Source organism: Macaca nemestrina, chromosome 19 (genome assembly GCF_043159975.1).
Source record: "Macaca nemestrina isolate mMacNem1 chromosome 19, mMacNem.hap1, whole genome shotgun sequence".
NCBI lineage: Eukaryota > Metazoa > Chordata > Mammalia > Primates > Cercopithecidae > Macaca > Macaca nemestrina.
In genome coordinates this window covers 4704826-4720015 of record NC_092143.1, presented here as the reverse complement: position 1 = coordinate 4720015, position 15190 = coordinate 4704826, and the positions used below count along the sequence as shown (strand labels likewise).

At 43.5% G+C, this 15190-nt stretch overlaps 1 long non-coding RNA gene across 1 annotated transcript in view; it reads left to right on the top strand.

The window, feature by feature from the left end:
- The window catches only part of LOC105489315 (uncharacterized), a 37710-nt gene extending 30966 nt beyond the window's left edge, over positions 1-6744 (top strand). The window contains exons 3-4 of the long non-coding RNA XR_011616747.1: positions 2990-3203; positions 6422-6744. This is a non-coding gene — a long non-coding RNA (uncharacterized lncRNA). The remainder of the gene's footprint in view (positions 1-2989; positions 3204-6421) is intronic.
- Positions 6745-15190: the final 8446 nt, after the last annotated feature.

Genomic DNA, 15190 nt, shown 5'->3' with positions numbered 1-15190 from the left:
CTGTAGGTCTCAATGGTGAAAGAGGCATGAGGCGGCTATTAGAAGTTGGATTGTGTCCCTTCCCTAAATCCATAGGCTGAAGTCCTAACTCCCAGGATCTCTGAATGTGACTCTCTTTGGAGACAGGGTCTTTAGAGAAGTCAGTTAAGTTAAAATGAGGTCATTAGGGTGGGTCCTAATCCCATATGACTGGTGTCCTTATAAGAAAAGATTTGAACACAAACATGCACAGAGCAAAGAGGGTTTGAGGAGACACAGGGAGAAGGTGGCCACCCACAAGCTAGGGAGTGAGGCTGGGGACAGACTGCTCCCTCAGAGCCTCGAAGGAAGCAGCCCTGTGGGCACCCTGATCTCAGGATTCTGGCCTCCAGAGCTGTGAGACATTATACTTCTGTTGTTTAAGGTCCTGGCTTGTGTACAGTGTTATGGCAGCCCTAGCAAAAATCATAGAGTGAGGAGGGAGATGTCTCTTGGGAAGCAGCATGACATCTGAACCCAGCTTTGAAGACAAGGCAGGGCTTTGCTAAGGTGGGGATGTTCACGGGAGAGGCAGAGAGCGTGAAGGCAGCCAGGGGAAAGGCTGTGCGCAATTGGTTTGACTGGAAATGTGCAAGAATGTTTTGGGTGTAGTCTGAGCTGTAGCAGGGCACTCAGTAGCCATCCAGCAAGCCCTGATCGGGCACCTGCCCTGTGCTTTGCAGCAGGGACAGACACATGAGAAACATGAGCTTTGCTAAGTTCACACTCTCAGGAAGGGCAGGCATGGGAGGGGGTGGGAATTCAGAGTGGCAGGAGCAGCGACTGTGAATCTTCAGAGAAGGGCGTGGAAGATTCCACCTCGAAGATGGGACAGGTGACCAGCAAGGGTGGTTGCTGGAGGAATGGACAGGGATAGATGGAAAATGGAGGGGAAATAGGAGTCCCGAGAGAAGGAAGGATGAAAATGAAGGCAGGAGTGCTTGGAAAGAGGAAGTTCCAAGCATGGCCGAGTAGAGGGGCACCCAGGAATGAGGACGGAAAATGAGGGTGAAGATCCCAGAAAGAGGACCCTAGGGTCCAGGCACAAGGACACAGGATTCACAGAGTTTAAACTTCTAATGATGGACAATTTCCATAGTGTTTTCATTTCTCTTCATTGACAGCATTGGCCCCAACTTTATTTTTGTGACGTTTAGGTACTCTTTTAGAATGGAAAGAAAATTACATCGAATGAATTCACTCATTGTTTTACATTTATAGAAAAAAATTAATATTTTTCCACAAAACTGGAATTTAAAACAGATTTTTTTATAGGACTTGGAGTTTTAGTAGAACATTGACATATTTCTCTAATGAAAGATTACAATATTGTTACTTGTGCCAGAAAATATTTATTAAATGAAAGAAGTGAGCACATTATAGAAGTCACATAGTTCTATGTTTCCATGACTAACAAGTTGTTTTACTGATTTACAATTTGGTGGTTATGGTTTTCCATGCTCTTTCTAGCCATTTAGCTTTTTCATTTCCTTTCCATGGGTCTTTTATCTTTGGGTAGTGGAAATTAAACTAACACACTGTCAAAATTCCCATCATGGAGGCATTTGGGTGGGAAGGACAAATTGTTGTTAAAATGTTGCATATTTAGGCGTGAAATACGATCCTTAGAAAGTATCATTAATTGCACGTATGTTGCTATGTCCTCGATTCTTGTGGGACATTTTATATTTGGTACGTTTGCCCCTTTAAGCATGTTTCTCACTCAACCGTGCCTCTCCCACCCCCCAGGTGGAGACAGCCTCAGTGCTGGAGGTCAGAGCAGTGGCCCTGGAAATCTGTGCACATCCTTAGCTGAGAGCCTATGAGGCCACAGCTGTGACTGGGGAGTTTGGGAATAAACTTCCTGGGGCTGATAAAAAAGGACTCTTGGCAGCCGAGTTCCTCAGTCTCCAAATCCCAGTTCTGTCCCTTCTCGAGTAACTATTCTCCTGGCTCACAGCCTTCCAGGATTACAACTTTGGGACATCCCTTGAAGGGAGGAGTGAAGCCTCCAAGGGACACTTTTGCCCTTCAAATCACCACCTGTCTCTCCCAAGTTCTCCGGTGCTGATCTCACAAAGTGCAGAGATTGCCACATGCATGGTCGTCCTAGGTTCAATCATGTCTCCCCTAAATTCCTGTCCACCTAGAACCTCAGAACGCCATCTGATTTGAAAATAGTCTTTACAAAGGTGATAAATTAGGATGGGGACAACCTGGGTTAGGGTGGGTCCTTACTCCAGTGACTCGTGTCCTTTTAAGAAAAACAGACACAAAGACAGAAGATGGCTATGCGAAGACGGAGATAGGGACTGGAGTAATGTGGCCACAAGCCAAGCTCCTGGGGCCACCAGAAGCTGGAAGAGGCAAGGAAGGATTCCCTGCTAGAGTCTTTGTAGGAAGCAAGGCCTTGCTGATGCAATGACTTTGGACTTCTGGCTTCCAGAGCTGTGCAAATGTGGTAATTTGTATGGCAGGCCTAGGAAAGCAATGAATGGGGTTGGTGATTTTCCTCGTTTCCAGTAGCCGTTGTCTGCTCTTTGGTGTGGCATCCTGTGCTCAGTGTCAGCCTCAGAGTTTAGTGTGTGCCAAGCCCTTCCCCAGTGCACTAGGGGTGAGTAACAATAGCAACTCCCTGACTCCACCCCAAACCACCCAGTTCTGTGACCCCCTCCCCACAGACTCCGCCACTGGCTAATAAGTGCCTTGATCAGAGAATTGAGCAGTGTCGGACTAGAGAAACACCAATTGCACAAGGATAGAACACACTCTCAATTTCTCACTTATTAATTATCAACACCACATAGCCATCCTTACCCTTCCCCACATAAAAATGCTGTTTATGCAACTTTCTGTTTCTGGTTTTTTCAATAGAGATAGGAAAATGCCTGGGTTCCAATCTGGGCTCTGCTGTTTATAAACATTTTTGTTTGCATGAGTTACCTTATCTTCTGTGCTTCCATACCCACAGCTATAAATGGATTAAAAATAACAGGCTGAGTCCACAGTTCTACTAGGACAAAATACATGAATATACATGAAACCCTCAGAAGAATGCTTGGCACATAACAAATGCTCAATAAACGTTAGATTTCATCCTTGAAAATTCCAAGATTGCCCTTCCGTGGACTCTCTGTGGGCCTCTGGTCGTATCCTGATCACCCTCTGGCAAACCAGGCTGAAAGGTATTTGTCTCTATATTAACAAGGCCACGTCATACTTGCTGGCAGCATTATGAAAACTTCTTAGTGGAGCTGGACAAGGGTTTGGCAACCCTGAATAATGAGCATAGGTTAGTTGCAGTGCCTACCTGCTGCGTGTTGGGCATGACTCAGTTTCCTGTCCTGTCCCCCACTCCCAGCTTTTCCTCCTGGCTGAACACTTTGGCTAAAATGAACTTGCCTCCTGCAACCAGTTCCAGGAAGGATTAACTGGCTCTGTTTGGAATGAGCTGCCCTGCGTAGCAGTATGGACAAGCTCCCAGATGTAATCATACAACAGTCTGGTTAGAGGGAAAGCTAATCAGAGGCCCACCTCTCACATACCTGAGAGTCCTGACCCCCCATGGCAGCACCTCTGGCACTAGTCTGGGGAACAGTCCCCAGGAGTGTGGCCATGCAGTTAGAAGACAGAGCCAGCTGCCCTCCATGTAGCTAAGGCAGCCCACTAGTGCAAGGCCCAGCCATGCTATTGTTGAAACCTGAGCAGCTGTTTGATGAAATCTCGCCCTGCTGGTTCAGCAAGGCTCACCTCTGGGTGCAAACCTTGTGGTGAAGTTGGCTGCACCTACACTCTTTATGGCCATGGGACAGGAAGCCCTTCCTTGGGCAGGTCTTTTGGGAGTGGCTGACCTAGAAAGGGCTGTCCCTACTGGCCAACCTATTCCTGGAGCTCGGTCTTGCAACATCACTTTGGTGACCGTAGGGAGGTACAGGGAACTCGGTGTCTTGAGAGGAACAGCCCGTCAGTCCAAAGGGTATGGACTGAATATAGCAAAAGGCAAACAAACAAAAACCATGATGGGTTTTAGGAAAGATAGATTGGGTTTGGATCCAAACTCCAGGGCCAGTACTCTGCCTCTTTGAGCCTTGATTTCCTTATCCATTAAGTTGGAGATGATGGTATGGTTCTGCAGTGATGGAGAGGAAAGAGCTCAGTGTAAGACCCAGCACATGGAAAGCAATCTGAGACACTCTGCGTCTCCCCTCCTCTATGTCTTCACAATGTTGATGCCACCACCTCACCCGAGGCCACTTACCACCCATGGGCGCTTGGGGCTGCCTCTTACTTTCTTCCAAATTGAGAGTTTTACCTGATAGTTAGCAAGTGGGAGGTTAAACACCTCCCGGCCTTCTGAGAGGAAACAGAAAAGAAGCAGAGTAGAGCCCAGGAGGCTTTGCCTCTGTCCCCACAGCAATGAGCAGTTACTCTTGTCTCTAAGCCTCAGAGATATTTCATCCGTGAAACAGAGAGAATAATAATATTATGTTCCAGGCAGTTTTCACAATTACTTGTGGTAACAGATACAGGGGACGAGCACAGTATCTGCCACATAGTAACTGGTCACAAAAGTAGGCAAAGATAATGATAAAACGTGGGCCATTACTCTCACCTACCAACTCCCCAAATGTCTACTCCCCATCTGAACCTAAAGTACAGATGGAGAATTCTAGTATAAAAGCTAAAACTCAACTCATGGGCCCTGCTGCTTTGCCTGCTGGGGCCTCTGCCTGTATCTGGAGAAATCTATGGCAGAAGCTGCACCTCTGTAATGATGATAGATATCTCAGTGTGCACGCAGTTATAGGGCGATCCTGCTGTCTCTGACCCTGGGCCTCCGAGTTCTCACACTTGTACATCTGCAGACAGTCTGCAGCTTTCTGAGCAATGCAAGGGTGTTGCAAACTTGTAAAGGGTATGTAGCTCTGTAGGATGCTGTTTCGACCCTAAAATGTCCACAAACTCTTAGATCTTAGTGTCCTATAAACCACTTATTGGTATGTTCTCACATTGCTATAAAGAACTACTTGAGAAGGGTAATTGATAAAGAAAAGAAGTTTAATTGGCTCATAGTTGACACACTGTACAGGAAGCGTGGCTGGGGAGGCCTTAGGAAGCTTATAATCATGGCGGAAGGTAAAGAGGAAGCAGGCAGATCCTACATGACTGAAGCAGGAGGAAGAAGGAGAAGAGGGAGGTGCTACAAACTTTTTAACAACCAGATCTCATGAGAAATCACTCACTATCTTGAGAACAGCAAAGGGGAAATCTGCCCTCATGATCCAATCACCTCCCACCTGGCCCCTCCTCCAATATTGGGGATTACAATTCAACATGAGATTTGGACAGGGATACAAACGCAGACCATATTGCCAGGCCTCCCATGAACAGAGACCAGAGCTTGGTGCCTAGCCAGGCAGAATCCCCCTCTATTCACACCACCCAGGCCTTCAGGACCAGTGGGCTTGCTTCTGCATGTTTTTGCTATGTTGGGCTCCCTGGTGTCGGGATGGGCTCTGACATAGAACTTTTCCTTATAGCAAATCCAGGAGCTTTTGTCAAGTCCTTTTGTTGGAGTGTCAGGCACGTTAATAATAAATTCTGCATAGTAATTTCTAATAATATCTGTAATGTGTTAGGCATTTCTATTGCTTTATCTCTCACATCTTGGGGTTAACCACACTCTCTACAGAGCTTCAGAAAGAAAGTCAGTCTTTTCAATGTCATTCCCACAGTCAAGGAAGCCTTTTGCAACCTGAAGTTGATTTCATGTGAAAACCATCTTCGCACGGCCTCTGGCAGAGCCTCTTCAAGGAGGGAAACTGCAGCAAACCTTTGTTACTTTTTACTTCACATCATGGGTTACCCCATAGCACCAGCACCCAAATTTGGAAACCAATACTTATCCTTTTATTTGAAAGAAAGTGTATTATACAGCTGAAACCTGTGTTGGGAGCAGGGGTGTCACCTAGACTGAGGTAATCTGGTATATAGATGGTCCCTGACTTAACAATGGTTTGACTTACAATTTTTCCTCTTTATGATGGCCTGAAAGTGGTTCTCATTCAATAGAAATCATTTGATTACCCGTATGGACATTCTGTTTTTCACTTTCAGTACAGTATTCAATAAATTACAGTATTTGATAAATAAATCATTTCAATAAATTAAAGATATTCAACACTTTGTTATAAAATGGGGTTTATGTTAGATAATTTTCTCCATTGTGGGCTAATGTGTTTTGAACGTTTTTAAGGTAGGTTAGACTAAGCTATGATGTTTGGTAGTTTAAGTGTATTCAATTCATTTTTGACTTACAATATTTTCAACTTATTATGGGTTTATCAGGACATAACCCCACTGTAAGTCAAGGAGTATTTTTATTCTGTTTCTTTCTCCACAGTAACTGGATTCCAGATGGCTCCATGAACCAAGTTAGATTATGAAAGTCAATGAAAATCATTTCAAGGACTTCAGTTGGAGCTGTGCAGGAAGAAAAAAATCCAAGTTTTTCACAGGACTGGGTGCTTAAGTATTGTGGAGAGAGAAAGTAAATGAATTCTTATCCAATTATTGATTAGCTGAGGTTTATTTTAATCATGTAAGGATGACACAAAGACCAGGAAGAATTATTGTTGCCCTCTTACAAGATCAAACCCTTAGATATTTGTATTAGTCTGCTTTCACGCTGCTGAAAAAGACAAACCCGAGACTGGGCAGTTTACAAAGGAAATAAGTTTAATGGAGAACTGACAGCTCCACGTGGCTGGGGAAGCCTCACAATCATGGCAGAAAGCAAGGAGGAGCAAGTCACATCTTACATGGATGGCGGCAGGCAAACAGAGAGCTTGTGTAAGGAAACTCCTGTTTTAAAAACCATCAGATCTCATGAGACTTATTCACTATCATGAGAAAAGCATGGGAAAGACCGGCCCTCATGATTTAATTACCTTTCACTAGGTCCCTCTCACAACATGTGGGAATTCAAGATAAGATTTGGGTGGGGACAGAGCCAAACCATATCATTCCACCCTTGGCCCCTCCCAAATCTCATGTCCTCATATTTCAAAACCAATCATGCCTTCCCAACAGTCCCCCAAAATTTTAACTTATTTCAGCATTAACTCAAAAGTCCACAGTCCAAAGTCTCATCTAAGAGAAGGACAAGTCCCTTCCACCTATGAGCCTGTAAAATCAAAAGCAAGTTAGTTGCTTCCTAGATACAATGGGGGTACAGGTATTGGGTAAATACAGCCATTCCAAACGGGATAAATTGGCCAAAATGAAGGGGCTGCAGGCCCCAGGCAAGTCCGAAATCCAATGCAGTCTTACAGCTGCAAAATTATCTCCTTTGCCACAACAGGAGATGGGTTCCCACAGCCTTGGCCAGCTCTCCCCCTGTGACTTTGCAGGGTATAGACCCTTCCCTGGCTACTTTCACAGGCTGATGTTGAGTGTCTGTGGCTTTTCCAGGTGCATAGTGCAAGCTCTCAGTGGATCTACCATCCTGGTGTCTAGAGGACATTAGCCCTCTTCTCACAGCTCCACTAGGCAGTGCCCCAGTAGGGACTTTGTGTGGGGGCTCTGACCCTACATTTTGCTTCTGCACTGCCCTAACAGAAGTTTTCCATGAGGGCTCCACCCCTGCAGTAAACACCTGCCTGAGCATCCAGGCATCCTAGATTACATCCTCTGAAATCTAGGTGGAGGTTCCCAAATCTCAGTTCTTGACTTCTGTGCACCTGTAGGCTCAACACCATGTGGAAGCTGCCAAGGCTTGGGGCTTTCACCCTCTGAAGCAACAGCCCAAGCTGTACCTTGGCCCCTTTTAGTCATGGCTGGAGTAGCTGGAATGCAGGGCACCAGGTCTCTAGACTGCATACAGCAGAGGGACCCCGGGCTCAGCCCACAAAACCATTTTTTCCTCCTAAACATCTAGGCCTGTGATGGGAGGGGCTGCCACAAAGATTTCTGACATGCTCTGGAGACATTTTCCTCATTGTCTTAGTGATTAACATTTGACTCCTTGTTACTTATGGAAATTTCTGCAGCTGGCTTGAATTTCTCCTCAGAAAATGGGATTTTCTTTTCCATTGCATTATCAGGCTGCAAATTTTCTGAACTTTTATGCTCTGTTTCCCTTTTAAAACTGAATGCCTTTAACAGCACCTAAGTCACCTCTTGAATGCTTTGCTGCTTAGAAATTTCTTCTGCCAGATATGCTAAATCTTCTCTCTCAAGTTCAAGGCTCCAGGAATCTGTAGGGTGGGGCAAAAATGCCACTAGTCTCTTTGATAACACATATCGAGAGTCACCTTTGCTCCAGTTTCCAACAAGTTCCTTATTTCCATTTGAGACCACCTTAGCCTGGACTTTATTGTCCATATCGCTATCAGCATTTTGGGCAAAGCCATTCAACAAGTCTCTAGGAAGTTCCAAACTTCCCCACATTTTCCTTTCTTCTTCTGAGCCCTCCAAACTGTTCCAACCCCTGCCTGTTACCCAGTTCCAAAGTCACTTTCACATTTTTGGGTATCTTTTCAGCAGTGCCCCATTCTACTGGTACCAATTTACTGTATTAGTTCATTTTTACAGTGCTAATAAAGACATGCCTGAGACTGGGCAATTTATAAAGGAAAGAGGTTTAACGGAGAACTCACAGTTCCGCATGGCTGGGGAAGCCTCACAATCACAGCGGAAGGGAAGGAGGAGCAAGTCACATCCTACATGGATGGTGGCAGGCAAATAGAAAGCTTGTGTAGGGAAACTCCCATAATAAAGACCATCAGGTCTCATGAGACTTATTCACTAGCATGAGAAAAGCATGGGAACGGCCTGACCCCATGAATTAATTACTTCCTACCAGGTCCCTCTTAGAACATGTAGGAATTCAAGGTGAGATTTGGGTGGGAACCTTGCCAAACTATATCAATACTGCTATGGCTTGAATGCTTGTCACCTCCAAAACTTATGTTGAAATATAATTTCAATGTTATGGTATTAGGAGGTGGGTTCCTTGAGAAGTAATTATGCCATGAGGGTTCCACCCTCATGAATGGATTACTGCTGTTATCACAGGAGTGGGTTTGTTATAAAAGGGCAAATTTGGCCCCCTTTTCTCTTCCTTTCTGGCCCTCTCTCTTCCCTCTTGCTTTTCACTTAGTGAGGACACAGAAAGAAGGCCCTCACCAGATGCCAGTATCTTGATCCTGGACTTCTCAGCCTCCTGAACTGTGAGCCAATAAATTCATATTCGTTATAAATTACCCAGTCTCAGACATTCTGTTACTACAGCACAAAACTGAGTAAGACAGACAGGAGTGACAATCCAGAGTCTCCTTGAATTTGCACAAGCCCTTGATCATTCAGGCTTAGATTGTGTGCAGTCCTTTTTCCCATTCCCTAGAGTCCAGGTCTGGGGCTAAATGGATCTCCATAGCTTCTGTTCTACTCCTGCCTCTCCTGCTGTCTTCCTTGATCCTCTCCTGTGATTACACAGCGACTCAAGGCAAGAAGTCAAGGTAATGCACAAATAGTATCATCATCCACTTTTTACAGATGAGGAAACTGAAGCTTGAGAGGTAACTTCTTACATTAAGCCAATAGTTTCCAAATGCTGAGCAGTGTTTCCTACACTACAGTTCATGCTATGGTGCACCATGCTAGACGTAGCCTTTGTGGCATTGCTGCCTGATTTGGGAAATATGTTTAAAATGTCAGCAACTGTGCCATACATCTTATATCTAAAGGTAACTGGGTCCCATGCTAAGTTTTGAGATCTTTGTGTTCAATTTACTGTGCTTGGCAACTTCTTGGTTGAGTAAAGCATGACAAATCTTAGCAGAACAAAATGATGTAAGGAAATATATCATTAATAAGTCTACCACAAATAAACCTTTTTATAGATTTGTCTATCTGTAACTGAACTCTAACTTAGTTGATTTGTAATAATGCTTTTTCTCTTTCATAAGACTGAGTGTGACATAAAAACACTGAAGAAGTGAAAAATGAAAAACGTAAATTCTTTTTCTATACTCCTGCCGTATCTGTATGTTCTGGGAATACCCAGATAGACTAAGATTTTCATTGTCCTTTCAGATAATTTTGCAAGTGGTTTGTTTAATCCCGTATTGTACAAAAGTTTACATTTAGTTTGCAGCCTCAAATTAAACATTTTTGACAATTTTTTGCATTTGAAAACACAAATAAGATAACTTAACTATAAATTAGATAACTTAATTACCTTTAATATCTTGTATATTTTTAAAGAGCCATTCTGTTTGGGTATGCAACTTAGCACAGGCCAAGCTGAATTTTTCCTTTTCATTGCCCCAGATGTTGGTATTTTCAGAAAGATTAGGTAGCACATACATGAGAAGAAATTTCTTAGGCATATAAAAGTCAATGTCATGAGAACCAAAATTGTCTACCCCACTTACTGCCTGGACTGCCTGGACACTGAGGACAAAGCCGCCCCTTTCTGTTTACATTACTGTGACTTTGCTGTTTTCACAGCTTCACTGTCCCTTCTTTACCTTTGCAGGACAGTTCTGCCCATACAAATGGTGTGATTACTCATAACAGGAACTTCCTTAAAATCCACCAACTCTTCAATGTACCGTACCATTTGGAGTCCTGAGATGCTTTCAGTCTTTCACCTCAAAATCCTCACCTTGTGATTCCCACAAATCCATGACTATTGTATTGGGATTCTTATTCAATCTTCACCAGTTTCCTGTGGTGAAAGGCCTGCCTTAAGCCAAATTTTCACCTCTCAACAAATTCTGAACTTATTTTCCTATTTCTAAGATCCAAAGCTTTGCAGAGATGGTGCCTTCCTTTACTGCAGTAAATAATGAATTCAGCCTTGTCTTATAAACAGGTCGTGTTGGTCCTTTTTGGGTGTTGGTCCACTTTCAGTATAGAGGTTCACTTTTTCAGATGTCCAGAGAGCCCCTCAGAGCTGACTCCCTGCCTGCCTCCCAGCCTTGTGTGCCTGGCCTGCTGGCCTCCTTGCACTAGCAACGTGAGCCACTCAGCTTCCCTGGGACACCATGCTCTTCAGTATCTCCACACCTATGCCCATGCTGTTTCCTCTGCATACCCAGGAATCTTCATTTATGCTTAAGTTCCAAAAAAAGCATCAATTCCCTTATGAGAACTTCTCTGATTGACTCCACCCTCAGAAAGAGGTAATCATTTCCTTTTCTTTCCCACTGCTATTTTGTGCCCATGTATTTGCTATCAGATGAATGCAAAACTCACTCTCACACTGTATTGTAATTACACATTTTCATGTCCTTGAAGTACTTGAGATCTGAGAGTGTATGTGTGTGTGTTTAATATCTGTGTCCTTAATAGCAGGTACAGGAAGGCCACTTGGATCAGTGATTCAAGAGAAAGCAAAAACAAAAGAAATAAATACGTAAATGGAGAAACCAAGAGAAGTAGAAGCAAACAAAAGGAAAAGAGGGAATATGATTTGCCTAAAATCCAGTTTCTCCAACATTCATTGACTCATTTCATGTATCTGCCAACATGGTCAGAACTTTTGCTATTTTTGTTTATTTACTCTTCATAGCAAGCCTGTGTGATATCTACTTTACACTTTTACTTTATTCTGTTTTGCAAATAAAGCAGATGTAAAACCTAGGGACAGTAAAGCAAAATGTTCAAGGTCACAAATCAGTAGGTGGTTTAATAGGATTTCAGTCAAACAGCATTTGCACATAGGTAGCAAATAGTGGGCCTTTGCCCATTAGTATCTTTGTGGAGACTCCACAAAGATCGAAGTAAGTTTTCAAAGATATAAGCTGCACAGCATGCTATGGAGATAAAGGAGGACACACACACATTTATTTCCAAATTGACTATTGGACAATGAAAGAATGAAATTTGAACCATTAAAAAAAAGACAATCTCTAAAAATCAAAGCAACATACATGCTCCAAAGAAGCACTGCATTTCTGACACTAAGAGTAGAAAGAAGGTCCCTGAGTCCCCCAGTCTGTCCAGCATCCTCACAAAGAAACAGTGAGTGCCGTACACCCAGCACTTTTCTGAAGTCAGTGCAGCAAGGTGATCCCCGGGTTCTAGATTATAAGGGATCTCAATGCTGTTGAAAAGCATCACCCTCAAAATGTAATTTAAACCATAACCAGGGAGTGGGAGAGAAAATGCAGTCCAGGTACAAAGATCTAGAATAGATGTTTTTAATAGAGGTGCTGAATTCAGGTTATCTGGAGAAACGGACACACTGCAATTCCTGCACGTATGAGATTGAGAAATTTAATTCCATAGAGCTCTTCTTGGAGATGGAAAAAGTTTGGCAAGCTGTTTGAGATCAGAGACAGTTCCCCCAGGACATGCTCATTTAATAAAACATGGCCACTAAGCTACTTTTCAAGAACGAGTCTTGCTATTTAAATAGTTCTTGGTTTTGTGAAGCACTGAACACATTTGGTGTCTAGAAGCTATGGCTTCAAGAACTACTCCCTGGTAAGTAATCTATGCCGCCAGTTAAATGAAGACCATATGCATTTACCATCTGCCAAAGTGGGGTAAAACAACAGTATAAGTGCCATATGCTTAGTGCCAACCGAGTGACAGAGAAGAGGTCAGACAAAAGAATGCAGTAAGGACAGATTGCTCCAAGTGAGTGGTTTAAGTGGGACATGGGTGGACTGGAAATAAAAGTCATCCATAACAAATAGAATACTTTAGGGTGAGGTTTGGATAGTTCACACATGTCCAAGGGCTGTACATTTATTTCATGCAATGTATCTAGTCTGGATAACCAGTGTCTATTCTTTATGTTACATTTAGTTCTGGAACAGTACATTACAATATCCATATATTTATTTTGGAAGCATATAATCAAGAAAAGAGTTTGGAAATACAATTCAATTGACCCCACATCCCACTGGTGGCTAGAAAACACACAGGACACTGTAATTGTGTTTCCTGGCCCTAGAGGCCCATGGCACGTGTTTTAACTAAACTTCACAGTCCTGCCATGACTCATGTCTGCAAGTTCAATATGCTACACACAAAGGGCATGGCAAATATGGTGTAAGGTTACACATGATCATCTGCAGGTAGGCAGGGGTGCGGGTCTGGCTCTATGATGTGACACTCTTTCGACTTTGTTATTAAAGGATAAAGTTTGGCCCTCCCATTGTATATGTAACAGTCATGACACATAACTTCTTTGTAATGCTTTGGGTCTCCCACACTGTTGTAATCATGAACATGCCCAATGCATTTTCCAGAGAGTCACTCTAGTAGGATTGTTCCCACACTGAGGGAATTTCTACATGGGTAAAAGCCATAGAGAGTGAAGAATGTCCAAGGAGGATGAATTTGGATGACAGAGGCTCAGGTCTGCTCTGCTAAGTAGTAACTTTAGGAGAGTTAATCAATGGCTTACCCTCATTTCTTAACCTCTAAAAAGAAGTTAACAATATATGCCCTGACCACCTCAGAAGATATTATGAGAATCAAACTAATGTCATGTCAATGAGATTTTTAAAGCTATAAAATACAAGTCCAAAGCAAGATTCTTCAGTGCCATGATTTTTTAAACAAATCTAGTACATTTGGTCAGATAGCTGCTCCATTAAGAACTTCATTTGAAACAATTTTGGGTTTGATTGACTTATTTGATTGAATTGGCAGATTGACTGCATTGCTTCAATGGACGTAGTTCATGTGATCGACCAAGTATCTGGGATAAGCTGAGCAGGCGTGTGATGAAATGCTATCTTGCTTTTGAAGGAGCATGGCCCACCCACACCCCACTGAGCTGCCCATCCAGACATCAGTTATTCTCTTGAGCCTCTTTTGAACTGTATTCCAGGGCTCTATATTCTCTTTCCCTATAGATGTTTCTATGGAGGGAGGAGTTGGAAGAGAGGATACTCCAGCTACAAGATAAAAATGGTGCATCTTCCTGGAGATTTAATTTTACACAAAGGTTTTTGAGGGAAAAACCCTACAAACATTATATTTATTATATACACATATAAGCATACAAAATACATGACTTCATAGAATAAACACTGAAGAAATTTCATATGTAGAGAAATCTGTCCAGACTGTAGAGCCCGCTCCATAGTCCTCTCATAACAGAGTGATGTCAGGGTGTGTAACTATAAGGCTGTCCCATTTGGCCCATCTTTGTTTGGCTGAGGCTTCCCTTCACACAGCTTTGAGATAATAAGATAATTGATATGGTTGGGCTCTGTGTCCCCACTCGAATCTCATGTGGAATTGTAATCCCATTGTTGGGGGAGGGACCTGATGGGAGGTGATTGGTTCATGGGGGCAGATTTCCTCTATGCTATTCTCATGATAGTGAGTGAGCTCTCATGAGATCTGATGGTTTGAAAGTGTGTGGCACTTCTCCCCTTGCTCTCTCTCTCCTGCCACCATGTGCAGAAGGTGCTTGCTTCCCCTTTGCCCTCTCACCATGATTGTAAGTTTCCTGAGACTTCTCCAGCCATGTTTTCTGTATAGCCTGCAGGACTGTGAGTCAATTAAACCTTTTTTCCCCCCAAATTACCCACTCTCAGATGGTTCTTTATAGCAGTGTGAGAACGGACTAATAAAATATCCAAGTCCCTTAACTTCATTTCTGAGACTGAATAATTTCTAGGACCTGGGACAGTATGTTGTTCTCTTGGGAGGGTGCCCTGGGAGTCTGTGCTGAGCAGGGTCCAGATGCTGATGGGCATCTGGATGCACGGTGGGCTCCTTGAGAGGACACTGGAAGGCTGTGCTAGGCAGGTCCAGAGCCCTGATGAGTGTCCTCAAACCTGACTCTCTGTGAGCACATGGCTGATGATGCGAGTTTTTGGACAGCAGCATAGCCTTGTCTCTTGGGTAATGACTTGGTTTCTTTGCAGCCCCCAAGTACTCCTGGTGGAAAGTCCTTTCCCCTGGAGCTCCCCCAGGCCTTTATTCTCCCTAGGGGCCACACGGTCTCTCTCACCAGCTGGCGCTGCTCTCCAGCCTCTGGGGGCAGAGGAACCTCTCTTTGTCAGGCTGTATCTGATCCTCTCCGTCATGCGGTGCTGCCAGTCTCTCAGTGTGTCTTAGACCATTTGTGCTGTTATAGCAAAATACCTGAGACTGAATAATTTTTAACAAATAGAAATTTATTTTCTCACAG